At 41.2% G+C, this 14,118-nt stretch overlaps 1 pseudogene; it reads right to left on the bottom strand.

The window, feature by feature from the left end:
• Nucleotides 1-7,587: 7,587 nt before the first annotated feature.
• LOC115637838 lies at nucleotides 7,588-8,537 on the bottom strand (annotated as a pseudogene).
• Between the last annotated feature and the right edge of the window lie 5,581 nt (nucleotides 8,538-14,118).

The raw sequence follows: 14,118 nt of genomic DNA, 5'->3' as shown, positions 1-14,118 counted from the left end.
TACGTGGGTACACACTGATTTATGGCACCCAGTCCCAGCTGCACCCGCACTCCATATTGCAAACAAGGAATACAGACCGTACTTATAGGACGGGGGGCACTATCCTGAGAAGCAGTGACTGAAAACAATTTGGGGGTCATGATGGATAATCAGCTAGACATGAAATCTCAGTGTGACCAATAGCTAGTGAGATCTAGGGTGCATAAACGGGAATCTTGAATATGAGTAGAGAGGTTATTTTACCTCTGTATTTGGGACTAGTGTGACCACTGCTGAAATATGGTGTCCAGTTCTGGCGCTCAAAATTCAAGAAAGATGTTGATAAATTGGAGACGGTTCAGAGAAAAGCCACAAGAAAGAATAAATGATTAGAAAACATGATTTGTAGGGAAATCCTCAAAGAGCTCAGTCTATTTAGCCTAAGAAAGGGAAGATTAAGGGGTGACTTGAGGGCAGTCTATAACTACTTAGAGGGGGAACAAATATTTAATATGAGCTCTTCAATCTAGCAGAGAAATGTCTAATATGATCCAATAACTGTATTTGAAGCTAGACAAATTCAGATTGGAAATAAAACATATTTTTTTAACAGTGAGAGTGATTAACCGTTGGAACAATTTACAGGGATTGTGGTGAATTCTTCATCACTGGCACTTTTCAAACCAAGATTGGGTCTTTTTCCAGCAGATCTGCTCTAGGAATTATTTTGGGGAAGTTTGTTGGCCTCCAATAAACAGGAAGACAGACTAGATGATCACACTAATCCCTTCTGGCCATGGACTCTGTGAATCTCTGAATATCTATGTAATGATGGACTAGTAGCATTGCTCAGTTACTTGTACATTGTGTTGTTTCCTGCTGTGACTTTAGATTTGTGCTATGTGATTCAGTGGCAGTCAGAGGACACCTTTTTTTTCTTGGCTGTGGCACTGACCTGCTGTGTGATACAGTACCAGTCACTTCCCTTTTCTGTGCTTCAGTTTACCCTCCCTTTCTCTGCCTTCTCTACTTGACTGTAAACTCTTAGGGGGATGGGCTGTGTGTTAGCACATGTATGGTCAGTGCACCCATTTACAGCACCTGTGCTCAGCGTTGTACGCTGGACACATTGCTGAACTGGGAGGTTGGTGTTCTGGTTCTATTGACTCCCTCTGTGGCCATGAGTTCTGTCCAGGTAGACGGGCTTTGGCTGTTTGGTACAACTCTAACCATATTTAAAGAGGCTAGTGTGTATGACACATATTCGGTGACCTGTCAGCTATTTCGGTTACTACGCTGTACTTTCCTTTGAAAGAGAAATGAAGAGAGATCATAGAGTCATAGGGTTGGAAGGGACCTCAGAAGGTCATCTAGTCCAATCCCCTGCTCAAAGCAGGATCAATCCCCAGACAGATTTTTACCTCAGTTCCCTAAATGGCCCCCTCAAGTATTGAGCTCACAACCCTGGGTTTAGCAGGCCAAAGCTCAAACCACTGAGTTATCCCTCCCCACCACTGCCAGAGAATGAATGGGGCTTTTAATTATATATTATTAAACAACATTAACTTTTCTTTCCCTTGTTTAAAGTTTAAGGTTTCTTATAAATGTTCATATCTTAATGGAAAATATGGGATTTTATCAAAACAATATTTTCCTTTAAGAATGCATTAGCCTTCCTAGCAAATTTATGACGTTTTGTTGGAAAACTGAAATCTCAGAAAACAGCCTTGCTAGGTTTTCTTCCTGAAATTTTCACTTTTAAGATGAAAGTTTTCAGATGCCAAACACTGAAGGAAAATGAGTTTTGGTTTGTTGATGAAAAATTTTAATTATTTTTAAGGAGAATTTTTTATTTTATTCTTTTAATTAATTATTTTCTCCCCAGCCTCAGATGAGTAAATTGGTAGGAAAATATAAATCACAGCTGAGTGTAATTCTCATTACTGTTCTTAAACTACCCCTGGATGTTAACCTTCAGACAACTTAAATTGAATGAGAAAACTTACTGTGGATTTGAGGATATTTTCCTAATATGTGATGGATTCAGTCCAACGCCAGGATTCAGTAGTCATTATCTATCTGTCTGTCTGACTATATAGTAATAACTACAAGCAAAGGCACAACTTTCTAAGAGTCCTTTCATCCCTCACTCTAAGACTGTATTTGATTCCAATCCGTTGCTCTCAGCAGTTGAGCTGTGCACAGCGGATTTTGACCCTCACTGGCTTTCAAGGACCTATGCTGAGGGAAAGTGATTTATCCATGTGTATTTTACTCCCTGGAGCCCTGCACACCTCAGCAGTAGAGACCCACAGGGAAAAGTTCACAGATTCATAGATTTGAAATCAAAAAAGTGATGTTATGATCCTGTAGTCAACCTCATGTCTAGCACAGAAGACAGAAGAACGGCCATTCTGGTTGAGGCCAATGGTAAATCTAGACCAGTACCTTGTCTTCCAAGAGTGGCCAATGCCAGATGCTTCAGAGGGAATGAACAGAACAGAGGAACAATTGAGTGATCCTTCCCCCATCATCCACTCCCTGCTTCTGGCAAACAGAAGTATACTGATACCTAGAACATAGGGTTGCATCCCAGACTGTCTTGCCTAATAGCCATTGATTGGCCTATCTTCCATGAATTAATCTAATTCTCTTATGAATCCCATTGTAGTTTTGGCCTTCACAACATTCCCTGGCAATGAGTTCCACAGTTTGACTCTGTGTTGTTTGAAGAAGTACCTGCTGCCTATTAATTTCATTGGGTGACCAAAGTTATGTTATGTGACAAGTAAATAATATTTCTTTATTCATTTCTCCACACCTTTCATGATTTTACAGACCTCTATTACATCCCCTCTTAATCAACTCTTTTCCAAACTGAGAAGTCTCAGTCTTACTAACGTATCATCGTACGGAAGCCATTTCATTTCCCTAATCATTTTTGTTGCCCTTCTCTGTACCTTTTCCAATTCTAAGATATCTTTTTTGAGATGGGGTGACCTCTGCACCCAGTATTCAAGATGTTGAGTATACAATAGATTTATATAGAGGCAATATGATATTTTCTGTCTTATTATCTATTACTTTCTTAATGACTCCCAACATTCCATTAGCTTTTTTGACTGCAGCTGCACATTGAGAAGATGTTTTCAGAGAACTATTCACAATGACTTTAAGATCTTTCTTGAGTGGCAACAGCTATTTTTAGATCCCATCATTTTATATGTACAGTTGGGGTTATGTTTACAAATGTGCACTACTTTAAATATATCAATATTGAATTTCATCTGCCATTGTGTTGCCCAGTCACCCAGTTTTGTGGGATCCCTTTGTCACTCATCATAGTCTGCTTTGGATTTAACTATCTTGAGTAGTTCTGTATCATCTGCAAATTTTCCCACCTCACAATTAACCCTCCACCTTCTTTTTGAGAGAATAGGTAAGCCACAGTTCACTTCCTCAATGTTAACAGACTTGGGCTGCAGCTTCATAAGACTATTCCATTGTCAATGAGCCACCACTGCTTTGCTCAGGGTGCCTCAGAAGATTCCAGTTGTCCAGGTGTCTAAATTAAGATATCAGAGGAAAGACACTGTAACTTCTTATTTTCTGGTGAAGCTTCACTTCTTGAGATGTTACTGTTAAGTGGCCAAGAGGTTGCTCTGAGTGGTGATGAATGAATGTTAGTAATTACTTAGCAATAGAGCATAGCATTGGGCCAAACAAAACTTGTAAGATGAACTGGCCAAACTGTGGGATTTCTGGTTTGTGGGAATGTTGCAAACTCTAAAAAGAATTTGTTTCAGAAATACCGACTGTGACAGATTGTACTCTTATTTTCACATTTTTTACAAATGTAAATTTTCTACAAAGTATGCCTCATGAGGTATCATTTGAAAACTCATAACCTGCTGAGCATGATTGTACTACTAAAATATGTATGGTAACATTATATGTAAAATTATAAGATTCTACTGTATTACATGTTCCAAGTTTAGAAAAACAGTTTCAGATCAGTTCCCCAGAAACAAAGGGCTAACCAACAGCTCAGTCATGTGTCACAAAATCCAGTTGGCTCTCACCTAGGTAAGCAGCCAGAAAGATGGGTATAAGTGAGAAATTTACATATTGGCAATGGAAAAAGCTGGTGTCCTGTGTAAACAGACTGGTTGTTGCCTGAACCCCAGCTGGAGATAAACCTCAAACTGGAGGGAATAGTATAAGCATAGAAAACAAACAATACAGATCCCCTCTCTGTCCTTCTTTCTCTGAGCTCATGGCATCAAAAACACCTAAAAAAACACTGAACAGGGGGAGGAGTCCTGGCTCAGAGACTTCCAGCCAGTAAAAGGCTGAAAAGAGCATGTGTTGAGAAAAAAACCTTTGTTTTGAATGTATTAACCTTGCCAAATTAGATATTCATTTGCATTTTATCTTTTATTTCCTTTGTATTCAAATCTGACTTTTTTGCCTCTTTACTTGTAATCACTTAAAATCCATCTTTATGTAATTAATAAAATTGTTTAATTGTTTTATCTAAACCCATGTGTTTGGAATGAAGTGTTTGGTAACCTCCAACTGAGATAACATGGCTCATGTTTATCATTTTCCATTGATGAAATAATAGACTTTTTATGGACCTGCATAGTTCTTGTGAGTTCCGGGCAGTACAAGACACACATCTCTAGGAACAAGTCTGGGACTGGGAGTTTTCTGGCATCATCCTGTAAGGTAATTCATGAGTGACTCATCACAGCATTTATATAATTAAGATATTGCATGTTAGAGGCTTTGTGTGAACTGGCCAGCAGTGGTTGTTCTCATACCAACAGTGGTTGTTTGCCCCCACCCTGAGGCCCCGTTGCCTGCCACTTGCACCCCTTTACTCTCTTCCTCAATGCCCCCCCGCCTGTTCTCACCTCTTCATCCCCTCCCTCTCAAGAGCCCCCCACCTGCTACTTGTGCCTCTTCAACCTTTCCAAGCCCCTCACCCTGCTGCTCGCATCTCTTCACCCTCTCCATTGTGACCTATGCCTGCTGTTCATGCTTCTTCATCCCAGGTGGCCAGTGGGGAGAAGGCTCTCAGGGGCAAGATGCAGAGCAGGCGAGGGAAAAGGAGCAGTGTGGGTGGGCCATGGTGGAAAAGAACAAGCAGGAGCAGGGTCCAGGGGCAGAGCTCAGGCAGGGCTATGGCCCAGATGCTCTTTTGGCAGCAGCACTCCAAATGCAGCAGGTCAACGCACCTTCAAAGAGAGGTGCACAGCATCCTGTTTGGAGAGGCTTAGCCTGCCCTGGCCTTTTATACCCACCACCTATGTGAAGGTGCTCCTCTGCATTAGCATGGGTCTAATTGAGACGGTAATCTGATCCTTACATAGAATCATAGAAATTTAGAACTGGAAGGGACCTCAATATATTGTCTAGCCAAGACCTCTGCACCAAGGGATGGCTACGTATTATTTAGACAATCCCTGACAGGTCTTCATCTAACCTGTTCTTAAAAAGTGACCAGTATTGAAGTAGTTTTTCTCAGGGTACTTGGGTGGCCTGTTCTATGCTGCAATCTACTTCTCTGCTGGAGTGTCCATGTTTGGTGAAGCTGGCACTAAGTGTGTTAAGGTGTGTATCCTAGACTTTCTCCTAGGAGAAAATTCTGTGGCAGCTGAGTACCTGGCTGTAGACAACAGACTTCTTGTTGTGCTGGAGTGCTTAGTAGATCTATGAAGTTAAATCTGTAGAGTTCTCTGTAGGATCCCATTGCTGATGGTGGTTTCCAGGAAGTTGATGCTGGTATGGGAATATTCTAGAGAATGGTTGCTGAAGTTGTGGTGGAAATCTATGAAGAAGTTTATATTGTCTGTCCAGGGGATGAAAATACCATCAATGAATCTCAGGAATATTGTTGGTTTCGGCATGAAATATTTGCAGAAAATCTTTGGTGAATAATGATGAATAATAAATGGTTTGAAGGAAATAATCATCTGGACTTTTACAGTCAATAACAGAAAAAGAAGCACAATAATTTGCAAGGGTTATCTATCTATCTATCTATCTATCTATCTATCTATCTATCTATCTATCTATCTATCTATCTATCTATCTATCTAATCATATGATGATTCCCTGAATGGATATGTAAAAAAGTATGCACAACCATGGTAATCAAAGTAATTAAATTAATAAACAATAATAATTAATAACAAATAATTAATAATAGCCAAATTCTGTCATCCAGGGCACATTTAGTAACCTTTGGATAGTTATATGGATGAAAGACTATTGGCCAAATCTGGATCCTTTTGAAATTAAAAGTGAAATCCCACTTCGTCATAGTTACAGGGCTAGCTGCACCTCTGACCCCTTCTCTGCTTTCTTTGAGTGTACCTGACCCTCTCTTAGGGGGAACTATGTTATTCACCAACTCTTAAATTGGACCCTGGGGTATAGCATCTTGTGCACCAACTATGATTTCCCAGCAGGGTCAATTGAATTCAGTACCTGCTGTTATTCCCCCTGGAGCTGTGACCAGTACTAATTTGAGTGACCAGAAAACATTTCTCTAAACAAAGTATAATAATTTATTTATCACAGCAGGAACAAAGCATAACATAAGAAAAAATACTACATAGCAACTCCTCCCTTGACACAACAAAAACTGAAATTGGATCCATGTTTGTCCTCATTATACAGAGTCAGGTAGGCCTGCCTTTAGGAATGTCACCATTCCTCAGCGGGTCACAGCTAACAAAGTCAAATTCAGGACAAATTGCTGAAACATAGGCCAGATTCCTACAAACTGGTGGCTATTCTATCATTAGATTATACCAAGCGAGTAACAAAAGTGAACCTCTGTCTCACCACATTGGTTAACAAGAAGCCAAAAATGCAGTCTTCTTAGTCATCCCAGCCCATGGCTCACTACCCAGACACTGGAGTATAGGATGGATGAATACTGAAAACCAATGTCATCAGATATAGGGTCCTTCCAGTCTCAAGGGATCAGCCACTTAGCCAGGTCAATATATAACTAAGTTCTTAGCCAATAATCACACTGATACCAATCCTTTAGTAACTAAAAATGTAAATGTTTATTAATAAAAGATGAAAAAGGGAATTATTAATGGTTAATAGATCATGTACATTCAACTGGTCTTTCAGCATTCAGAGATCAGGATCATAGCAGTGATTAAATAAATTATTAGCTTGCAAATGTCTCTCTGGAATCATCCAAACATATTAGGGGGTCATCAGTTCTTGTTCCAAGCTTGCTTGGTAAAAATCCAGTCCATAGAAATGAAGCAGAAAATGAAGACAAAATGAAGATGGCTTAGGGATCCTTTATATCCTCTGTCATGCAGAAGAAATTTTACTATCTCAAAGAAAATTCACAGCCTCTGTTTGTAGAAAGCGATTGTTTCAAGATGGAGTCCAGGGTCACATGAGCATATCACATGTCCTTACATGCTTTGAGGACTCACAGGTGCATCCATTGCACATATTCTTGCTGAGGTGTCCACAGGAAGGCTTACTGGGGGGAATGAGTTTCTTCTATAATCCATTGTGAGAGCTAAGTGTCCTCGATGAGCCACCAACAGAATAATATCACAGTCAAGGGAGAACTATGGACTTTATATTCATGGTGAATAATCTCCCTGCTATTAGTCTCCTCAGGGCAGCTTGGATCTCCTTGTTCCTCATGCTGTAGATGATCGGATTCATCATTGGAGGCACCATGGAGTAGAGAACAGCCACCATGAGATCTCGGCCTGTTGTTGAGCTGTAGGTGGGCTTCAGGTAGGCAACAGTAAGAGTCCAAAGGAGCAAGGAAACCACGAAGAGGTGAGGGAGGCAGGTGGAGAAGGCTTTATGCCGGCCCTGCTCAGAGGGGATTCTCAGCACCGTGGTGAAGATCTGAACATACGACACAATTATAAAAACAAAACAGCTTAAAGATAAACAAGCACTAAAGACCCAGATTCTCTGAGATATGTCTCAGAGCAAGTGAGCTTGAGTAGCTGGGGGATTTCACAGAAGAACTGATCCACCACGTTCCCTTCACAGAAGGTTAATGTAAATGTGGTCCCAGTGTGTAGTGCAGAGTTGAGAATACTACTGAGCCATGCACTGGCTGCCATTCGGACACAAGCTCTTCTGTTCATTATAGTCTCATAATGAAGAGGTTGGCAGATGGCGACATATCTATCGTATGCCATGACAGTGAGGAAGCTGAGCTCAGCTACAGCAAACAAGGGAAAGAGAAAGATTTGGGTGAGGCACCCAGAATAAGAAATTGACCTGGAGTTGGTTAGTGAATTGACCATGGATTTAGGAATGGGGACAGAGATGTAGCAGAGGTCTATGAAGGATAAGTTGAGGAGGAAGAAGTATATGGGGCTGTGAAGATGATGGTCAAGGGCTACAACTGTGATGATGAGAATATTCCCCATCAGGGTTGCCAGATAAAGAACTAGAAACACCACAAAGTGTAACAGCTGCAGCTCCCGAACACCAGAGAATCCCAAGAGAAGAAACTCAGTCACTGAAGTTTGGTTGCTCATTTTCCTTCTCAGTACACTGTGTCCTGCCTGTAGAGGGAAGGGCAAGGACAATGGTCAGAATTAGAGTAACAGATAGAATGACTCTGATTCTCCTCTTAATAGTATCTCAAGAATATCAAAGGAGCACAGCACTCTTCACTTCCATTGACTAGAAGTCATGAGGGCTCCTCACCTCCGACAATTGGAGCACTTCTCCGGTGTGTGATCACACTAGTGTAAGGTGACCAGGCAACAAATGTGAAAAATTGGGATGAGGTGGGGGATACTAGGAGCCTATATAAGAAAAAGACCCCAAACTCAGGACATCTGGTCACCCTACACTGATGTAAATTTGATTAGCTCCCTTAAAGTCAATGGGACTGTGTCTGTTTACACCATGAGAGGTGTGCACGAATCACAGCTACTATTTCCTTCTGATTTACCAACGTGGCTCTGAGAGCACAACTTATCTCTTACATCCCCCAAGATCTGCCTAGGACTGATCCCGAGAATGCTTCAGTGAAACTTGAACAGTTTCTACACGTTTTACTGTCTGCTGGCTTAATTCAGTCACTTCCTGCTCCAGCCTCTTTCTTTCTATTTCACTGTTACGCTCTTGCTTTTGCATTGCCATGATCTGAGCCTGGCGGGTGTTTGACTTAGGGTAATTGGTTTTTTTTTTAGTTAGTATCCTTTTTATTTTATTTTTACCCTATTCTTTTCTAGTTCCTTTACTTTTGTTGTTAATTGATTTATATTTTTTATGTATTACTATTGCTACTATCCACTTACAGAGATGCAAGAATGCTCCAGGACTGTTAAAGCTCCAAGGCTTTGACCATGTACCTGTATAGAATTAGTCAAACTGTTTCCCAAAATCATTTCCAGATGTTCCCTTTCCTTCTAACATAATTCCTCAACTAGGCCGCCAGCCTGGTACCTTAAGTCCCAGTAATAAAATATCTTCATAAATTGACTCCCAGACCACAATATGGGGAAATTTCAAGCTGCTACCCTAGCCCGCATGTTCCTCTCTTGCACAGCATAGGTAACCATTGTACCTCTCCACCACTCCTGGCGACTGTCTCACCAAATCTGTTCCCCATGGTTTTCAGAACCGAAAGCTGTAGTCACTTAACTGTTTTTTTTTAGGTGGTTTCAGGAATAAATTAATGGAGGGCGGGGCACAGCTCATAATGAATAATTGTCATAAGCAGAAGTGTTTTTACCTAAAAGTACTTTTCTATTACATGATAAGCACACACATACTCTGTTGCAGTAGGTTTAGAGCATTTTTAAACTTTTATATTTACTTCAAGTTAAGCAATGATTTTGTGGGATCAGCAGCCAGACTTCCAGGAAGATGGAGAACACCTTCTCTCTAGCTGCTGAAAAACTTAATTGTTAGATCCTTCCCACCCCCTCCCTGCCCCAGAAAGCTTCCTTGCATTGCTCCAAAGCACACTTTTTAACTCAACTTTTTTTTTAAACAAAGCACCAAACTTATAATAGCATCTAGCAATGTTCCTAGCCACAGCCAATAACCATTCATTACTTTTATTAGTAAAGCATTTTTAATTATAACAATAAAACTGACAAATCAAAAGCCCCTACAAGCAAAGTTATCCAAACATTCCTTCTATTTTTATAAAACCTAACTCCCCTACCCCAACCTCCCATTTTAACAGCAAAAAAGCGAACATACAACTAGTTAGCCTTGTCTGTAAGGGCCTAAAATTATTCTAGCTATATAATATGTACATTTTCACTAGCAATAACTAAACATACAAAGTAATGAACTACGGTACTGTCAAATCCTGGGGTAACAACTTGATAAAATTCAGTATGAAAGATGTAGTAAAGTACAAGCCATGATAAACTGTCCTAGCCGAGAAGGTCCTTCTACTGCAACAAACAGCAGGCTTCAAAGTTGGGCATGAAACTAAAATGCCAACATTGCCTGATTCCCACTTTCCAGGGAAATACAACCATGAATCCACCCATTGTCCTAAATGGCAGCTCAACTGTGATGATTCCTCCTCAATCTCTTTATAAAAATGGCCTGCTTCCTGATTACAAAATGATTTATGGCATCAAATCCCAGCTGTGCTTCCATCTCTGTGCAATGAGACACTTGCTGTCTGCTGTGTTGTATTTTTCACCTGCTTCTTTATGTCTGTGCTGTGCAGGTCAGTGGCTGTCAGCAGGCCTGGGTTCCACCACAGACCTTCTGTGTGACCTTAGGCCAGTCACTTACCCTCCCTGTGCCTTTGTTTCCCCTCCCTCCCTTTCTCTGCTGTGTCTACCAGGGCTGTGACTCACTCAGCATATGTTCTTTGCACCTATTGACAGCATTGTTGTTTAACTGGCAGCAATGTGGGATGCTGTTCAAGCAGGAAGACTGGGATCTAGTCTCATTGAACTCCCTTATGTTCTTAGGCAGGGTCATAATAGATGGGCTTTGGCTTCAACTCTCTGTGCATCGATTTGTATATAATGGAAATATACCTAGCTCCTAGAACTGGAAGGGACCCTGAAGGATCATCAAGTCCAGCCCCAGGCCTTCACTAGCAGGACCAAGTACTGATTTTGGCACATGTTCCTAAGTGGCCCCCTCAAGGGCTGAACTCTCAACTCTGGGTTTAGCAGGCTAATGCACAGATCCCTCCTCCCCTATGTGCTAGTAAGCTTAAAACATTCTGGGAGTTACCAGCTTTATTGCTTACTCAATATTATCATGCTACAACTATCCCTTTGAAACAGAAATAAACATGGTTGCAGTAGAGTCACGGAGTTCAAAATTGTGGCATTATTGGACAATATTATTGTGCTCCATGATAGTTTCCAGCTAGAGGTGCTCAGATATTTTCTGCTTGAATTATTTCAAAGGCAAATTGGGTTTTGGTATATTATTTTCTTTGAAAAACTGAAAACATTTGTATTGTTATTTCAGCTGAAAACATTCCGTTTTCAGCATTTTTAGCTGAAATTGTTCAGTTCTCACATGCTAGAAACAATCTCGCATGCCAGAAATTTTCACAATTTCAATGAAAAGTCATTTTTTTCTGCTGAAAAGAAAATAAGCCTTGACTGGCCCTAGATGTTTCACTGAATTGATTATAAAAGTCTTAAAGAGTTCCAAATGTATTTCATGTTTATATTATTCAATTTACTGTTACATTAATACCCGGACATATTTAATTGAAGTATCAGACTTACTGGGGCAGTCTTTGCAGAAATTTCCCCATGCATTTGGTACTCCACAGTCAGGATTCTTTGGTCCTTAGTGCTCTCTCTCTCCCAGGCCCTCATCACTGTATTATCCAGCAGCTGTTTCCATGTTCCCTTGCTAGATTTCCTGCGTTGCTGGGTGTCTCGGCAGTTCCAAGCAGACAGGGATCCACTCCACAGATGGACTGTCCCTGCTTCACTCCCACGGCAGGCTTGGCTGAGAGGAGATGAACTAAATAGGGTCATGGACTAGAAGCCCCTCCCAGTTCTAGAGTTGATCCTGTGCAGATTTCAGACATTGGCACAGACAAGGGTATCCCTGCTCTGGAGCTAAATAGCTGAGTCTGGTCTCCAGGGCTGTGAGCCCAGCTCTGATCTCACCAGAGGAATCCAAAGCTCAGGGTGCCGGGGCTGTTTGAAGAGGCACCCAGATTTAAACAGTGAAAACTAAGGGCCAGGTACTGAGCTAGTATAAATTGATTTCAGAATAGCTAGGGCTCTTTTTGCCAACTGGGGTTCTGGCTCTTTGATTTTAATGGAGCTCTGGCCAATTTTCGCCAGCTGAGAAACTGGCCCATTACACATTTTAAATCCATGTTCTTTGTGTGTGAATTGAAACCAAAGATGAGAGAGAAGTTCCAAACCTGTCTGCATGTTTTTAGTTCTTAATTAAGAGAGTGGAAATTTTAATGGTTAAGGAGTAATTCTTTCCCTCTACAGACTGAAGTCTGGAGTTCAGTGTTGCTACATTTCTTTCTTTCTTTCTGTCTTTCTTTCTTTTGTCCCAATGGAAGTTGAAAATCCAAAGTTCTGTTCCTAGTTGGAATGACTCTCTCTGTAATCATTATAAGTTCCACTCTTGTAATGAATCCCACGGGACAAAGAGCTAAGAAAGTGCTGACTGGTTAGGAACTTTTGTCTCCTCTTCCATTTCAATTCACAGGCAAAGAAAGTGGATTTGAAATTATGTAAGAGACCAGATGCCCAGCTGATGTAAATCTGCCAGAGAACCACTGAAATCAATAGGCTGTATTCCCAATGGCTATACATCAGCCATTTGTCATTGAAGTATGGGTCAGATCCCCAACTGGCGTAAATCAGACATAGTGCCACTGAAATCAAAAGGCCAGATACTTAGTGAGCAAAAATATCCCTACCTGCTCTGAAGTCAACAGAACTGTGTCACTTTACACCAGCTCATGATCTGGCCCTTAGTTTTTAGTGTTAGCCCCCGGGTACATCCTAATGACCAACTTTGAACACCGATGGCAGCCTCAGTTGTTGGCTCCTCTGGTGGATGCATCGCAAGACCTTTGCGCCTCCCCCCCCAAAAAAAATCTTTGCACCCCCTAGAAGTAGTTACATGGGGTTAATGAAAGAACAGGCTCTTCCAGGTCAACTGAGGTTCTGGTGCCACTGGGCTCTGAGCTATTGTCGGTCACATGTCTGTGCTAGAAATACTTAGGGACACCCTGTAAATTCCTAGGGACACCCTTTGAGCTGCAGCCCTGGCTTGTGTATGTCTTTGCAGGGATGCTGCCATCGTGTGAGATCCAGGGCAGGCCGTGTTCCCCCTCTTTGGGGATAGGGTTAACTAGGACAGGTTGTCAGAGTGATGTACTCCAGAGGTGAGATCAGAGCTGGCCTTACAGCCCCGGAGAGCAGATTCAGCTATGCACATGTAGAAAATGATGGGATTGAGTCCATTCTCCTAAAATTAAATGTTTATCTTTCTCCTTTGAATCTGTGTTTCTTTATAAATATGATCAACTGATGTTATTATTCGCTCCATGAGAATATAGCACACAATCTGCTTATGAACACTGGGGTATTTACTGGCAAATATCTAGACAAACATCACTTCAGTCAATGTAGTTAACAGAGGCTTACATTAATGTAAAAAGTTAAATCTCTCTCTCTCTCTTTCATAATTCATAATCAAACTGAAACCTGTCTGCCACAGTGAGAGTATGTGAATGATCATATTTATATTCCTAATCAATCATACACTGTACTTTTATTTACTATATGCATACTGTACGCAGCCATGCACAAAGATAGCACTCCAGTAATTATTATTACTATCAGTGTCAGCAGCTGGTAAATTCAGAAATCCTGGACTAGGCAGAGCTCCTCACTGCCAACAATCAAAGCGCTGGTCATGTGCATTATCACACTAGTGCAAATTGGACTGGCTGTTACAGGTCAATGGGACTGCTTCACTTTATGCCATCAGAGGATCTGGCCAAGCTGTCACTTGCTTGTCACAACTGTCTCTCTTGCTGCAAGCAACAGGCTCACAACTTGGGCATGAAACTAAAGAACTCAAATGCCAGCACAGACTGATTCTCATTTGCCAGGGAAATGGCCC

Source organism: Gopherus evgoodei, chromosome 21 (assembly GCF_007399415.2).
Source record: "Gopherus evgoodei ecotype Sinaloan lineage chromosome 21, rGopEvg1_v1.p, whole genome shotgun sequence".
Lineage (NCBI taxonomy): Eukaryota > Metazoa > Chordata > Testudines > Testudinidae > Gopherus > Gopherus evgoodei.
This window is presented reverse-complemented; position numbering and strand designations above follow the sequence as displayed.